Consider the following 5,142-nt stretch of genomic DNA (forward strand, 5'->3'; position numbering starts at 1 on the left):
CTGTGAGGTGTTTTCATTACGTGTTTTATGGCTGTGAGGTGTTTTAAATTACTTGGTGGTGAGGTGTTTTTAATTTCGTGGTGGTGAGGTGTTTTTAGTCCGTGTTTTATGGCTGCGAGGTGTTTTAATTACGTGTTTTATGGCTGTGAGGTGTTTTTAGTCCGTGTTTTATGGCTGCGAGGTGTTTTTATTACGTGTTTTATGGCTGTGAGGTGTTTTCGATTTTGTGGTGGTGAGTTATTTTTATTATGTGTTTGATGGCTCTGAGTTCTTTTTATTATGTGTTTGATGGCTGTGAGGTGTTTTTATTACGTGTTTTATGGCTGTGAGGTGTTTTTATTACGTGTTTTATGGCTGTGAGGTGTTTTTATTATGTGTTTGATGGCTCCGAGTTCTTTTTATTATGTGTTTGATGGCTGTGAGGTGTTTTTATTACGTGTTTTATGGCTGTGAGGTGTTTTTATTACGTGTTTTATGGCTGTGAGGTGTTTTTATTACGTGTTTTATGGCTGTGAGGTGTTTTTATTATGTGTTTGATGGCTCCGAGTTCTTTTTATTATGTGTTTGATGGCTGTGAGGTGTTTTTATTACGTGTTTTATGGCTGTGAGGTGTTTTTATTACGTGTTTTATGGCTGTGAGGTGTTTTTATTACGTGTTTTATGGCTGTGAGGTGTTTTTATTATGTGTTTGATGGCTCCGAGTTCTTTTTATTATGTGTTTGATGGCTGTGAGGTGTTTTTATTACGTGTTTTATGGCTGTGAGGTGTTTTTATCACATGTTTTATGGCTGTGAGGTGTTTTTATCACGTGTTTTATGGCTGTGAGGTGTTTTTATTACGTGTTTGATGGCTCTGAGTTCTTTTTATTATGTGTTTGATGGCTGTGAGGTCTTTTTATTACGTGTTTTATGGCTGTGAGGTGTTTTTATTACATGTTTTATGGCTGTGAGGTGTTTTTATTATGTGTTTTATGGCTGTGAGGTGTTTTTATTACATGTTTGATGGCTGTGAGGTGTTTTTCTTACGTGTTTTATGGCTGTGAGGTGTTTTTATTACGTGTTTTATGGCTGTGAGGTGTTTTTATTACGTGTTTTATGGCTGTGAGGTGTTTTCAATTTCGTGGTGGTGAGGTGTTTTCATTACGTGTTTTATGGCTGTGAGGTGTTTTAAATTACGTGGTGGTGAGGTGTTTTGAATTATTTGGTGGTGAGGTGTTTTGAATTACGTGGTGGTAAGGTGTAATCGTCCCAAACTTCCAGTCTGCACCTACCCCTCCCCTATGTGTGTGCTGAGGGGTTCTTTCTTGAAAAAAAAAACATTCAACCTAAATCTTCAACCTAAATTGCCTATAAAAATGTAATATCACAAACAACAAATACATTTGTGCAAAGTAATCGTTTGTATTATGATTGGGGTAAATCATGACAACACAGCAACTCAGGTACAGTCATTAGCCTCAGCTAAAATAAGCCTGTTCCTCAGTAACGACGCTTGGTGAGGCGAGCGCAGCGAACCGAGCCAAGCTAGTATACATATATATATATATATATATATATATATATATATATATATATATATATATATATATGTATATATATATATATATATATATATGTGTGTGTGTGTGTCTGTGTGTGTGTGTGTGTGTGTGTGTGTGTGTGTGTGTGTGTGTGTGTATATATATATATATATATATATATATATATATATATATATATATATATATATATATATATATACGTGTGTGTGCATATGTATGTGTGTGTACATGTGTATGTGTGTGTGTATATTTGTGTGTGTGTGTATATTTGTGTGTGTGTGTCTATATTTGTGTGTGTGTGCGTGTGTGTATGTATATGTGTGTATGTGTGTGTGTGTGTGTGTGTATGTATATAATGTATGTGTATATATATATATATACAGACTTGGCATTTAATATGGAATATTTTTTTTTCTTGACTTGGGTTTACTTTCTTAACTCAGTATATCAATCTGGTGAGTTTTTTTTACACTTTGGTGATTTATTTGTTAAAAGAACCATGTCACTGATTGTCTGTCGCAGCAAGAAGTCAACAACAGGATTATATCACAGGTGGCGTGGCAAAATGTATGGACAGGTGCATTTGATGATTGGCTTCACAGTCGGGTATACAAGGGTTGTTGCGTTCTGTATTAGTGGAAAACAACTGCTGCACGTCTCCAAAAGTTATTGCCGCTTCCTCTGGAGATGGTCCGTCAACTCGACAATGCTGTTTGTCATGGAGTGGTGGCTTTACGAAATTACGGCATGAAACAACGTGCTATTGCTCGGCAGTATGGCATCACTCAAGGTCAGGTGTCAAAGATCCTGAAACGAAATGCTCAGAGGGGTGTCCCTACTCCAATGCCGAGGCCAGGACGTCCCCGCAGAACCACGAGGAGGGATGATCGCCAGCTGCACCAGTTAGTCCTCAATGGCCGTACCAAGTCAGCTAATCGGCTTAGGGCTGAGTGGCAGCAACTGACAAATGTGCCTGCATCCAGAAGGCTAGTCAACCAACGACTGGTTCAAGCAGGCTATCGTGCCAGGCGTCCCCTGAGAAAGCCACGCCTGACCAGACAACACCGCCAGCGCCGATTGCAGTGGGCCAGAGAGCACCGCCAATGGCAGCCAGGACACTGGAATCACGTGATCTTCAGTGACAAGTCTAGATTTCTGGTCTATCGTCAAGATGGCCACGTCCGAGTGCGCAGACAAGTGCATGAAGCCTACAACAAAGATTGTATAGTGCCAAGAGTCCAAGCTGGAGGTGGTGGGGTGACCGTTTGGGCTGCTTTTCATGCATGGGGAAAAACTGACCTGGTTGTTCTGAATGGAAACCTGAACCATTTCAAGAACAAGGCCATTCTGGAAGAAACATTGCTTCCATTTGCTCGTGCAGCTTTTCGAGGAAACTTTGTCTTCCAAGATGACAATGCACGGCCTCATCGTGCTCGCATGATCCAACACTTTCTTGCTGACCATGGTGTAGAGCATATGGAGTGGCCTGCCATGTCCCCGGATATGAATCCGATAGAGAACTTGTGGGCAGAATTAACGCGTCAAATCGACCACTTGGACCAGCAGCCGACCACTGTGCGTGAATTGCAGCAGGCTATTGTCACTGCATGGCAAGCGATTCCTGTCCAAACCTTGGCAAATCTCGTGAACAGCATGCCTCAACGTGTCCGTGCTCTCCTGAATGCTCGTGGGGGTTACACGGAGTACTGAACTGTAATTTTACTGTCCATAATCCCAGTCGTAATTTAACTTTTGTTTTTGTTAAAAAATGTTTTGCCTGATGTGCAAAAAAAAGAGATACTTATGGAAAACGTATAGAAGTTTAACACAGTACTGTCTATGAATTGAGTTCGATATCAGTTTACATCACTTTCAAGGATCAATTTATTTGTTTCGAAATGTCAAATGTGGTTTTTGTTTCTTTTAAAGGTCACATTAACAAAATCTAGAATAATTTCAACATAATTCCAATGTACTTTTGGTTCTAAGACATCTTGAAAAGTAAGTTCACCCCCACAAAAAAAATATTCCATATTAAATGCCAAGTCTGTATATATATATATATATATATATATATATATATATATATATATATATATATATATATATATATATATATATATATATATATATATATATACATATATATATATATATATATATATATATATATATATATATATATATATATATATATATATATATATGTGTGTGTGTGTGTGTGTATACATATGTCTGGGTGTGTATATATATGTGTATGTATGTGTGTGTGTATATGTGTATGTGTGTGTGTATACGTGTTGGTGTGTGTATGTATGTGTGTATACGTGCTGATGTGTGTGTGTGTGTATGCGTGTGTATGTGTGTGTCTTTATGTATGTGGGTGTGCGTGTGTGTCCCTCACATCACCTACTCAATTGTCATGCGCAGCATGTGCGCGAGCACTCGCCTACAATACAAACACAGCTGCTATATTCGCCTCCCATTTCCTCTTTCTAACTCTGTCTCTTTCTCACTCACTCTCTCTTTCTCACTCTCTCTCTCTCCCTCTCTCTCGCTCTCTTTCCCTGTATTTGTCACATATTAAATATCTTTGCCCTTTTCTGAACCCAGGTAGTTGTTTGTTTTTGAATTTGTTTCTCTACTTCAGAATTAACTGAGTATCCATTTTACTAATTACAGATATGAGCCTCTTGCACTGTAAACCCAAAGTCACAACTGCTACGGGTATTTAAATAGGAACGAAAAATATTCCTTCCTTGGGACACATCTTCAACACAACAGCTCGGCTCCCATGTTCATCTCCCTGTCCTTACCTCCATAGCCATCTTCAAAACACTTCCATCTTCCCACCCCCACCCCTCCCATCCAGAACATACCTGACTCATGTCTGAGGATTCTGGGCACAGTCATGCTGCATAGATGCGGAGATATGGCACCGGTGGATTCCCCCATCCCCCTTCGCCACACTCCTCTCTCTCTCTCTCTCTCTCTCTCTCTCTCTCACTCTCTCCTTATTCCATCCCTCACCAGCGACAAATCGACCCTCCTCTTCCATCCAAGCCCTGCTTGATCCTCCCACTCTTTCGCTTCTGTTGACTCCCGAGCCTATAATCTTCAACGCGACTGCACTGCTGTTTCTCATCTCTGGCTCTTCGCTGTTCTGCTATGGTAACGAGAAAGGAGAGAAGTCACCACAAGTGAGTACCTTCAATAGGTACAGAAAAGTAACTGATTGGGTCAAAAAAATATGTATGTATGTATGTATGTATATGTACAACAAAGAAAAAACACATCATTAGCAGGGACTGCGGAATATCCGCATAATGTAAAATGTGACTTAGTCTTCAACTCGCCGCCCTCACAAACCCCAAGTCATCAACCACCACCTCCCAAACTCTAAGTCCTTCACCTCCCCAACTTCAAGTCATCAACCACCCCCTCCCAAACTCCAAATCCTTCACCTCCCCAACTCCAAGTCATCAACCACCCCCTCCCAAACTCCAAGTCCTTCACCTCCCCAACTACAGGTCATCAACCACCCCCTCCCAAACTCCAAGTCCTTCACCTTCCCAACTCCAAGTCATCAACCACCCCCTCCC

The 5,142-nt window shown here is 40.3% G+C and overlaps 1 protein-coding gene across 1 annotated transcript in view; it reads right to left on the reverse strand.

Annotated features, from left to right (window-relative positions):
* Positions 1 to 4,571, reverse strand: part of LOC137430214 (potassium voltage-gated channel subfamily B member 1-like) — a 51,831-nt gene extending 47,260 nt beyond the window's left edge. The window contains exon 1 of the mRNA XM_068120903.2: positions 4,420 to 4,571. The gene's annotated coding sequence lies outside the window, so the exon portion shown is untranslated. The remainder of the gene's footprint in view (positions 1 to 4,419) is intronic.
* Positions 4,572 to 5,142: the final 571 nt, after the last annotated feature.

Source organism: Myxine glutinosa, chromosome 6, assembly GCF_964187855.1.
Source record: "Myxine glutinosa chromosome 6, kmMyxGlut1.1, whole genome shotgun sequence".
NCBI lineage: Eukaryota > Metazoa > Chordata > Myxini > Myxiniformes > Myxinidae > Myxine > Myxine glutinosa.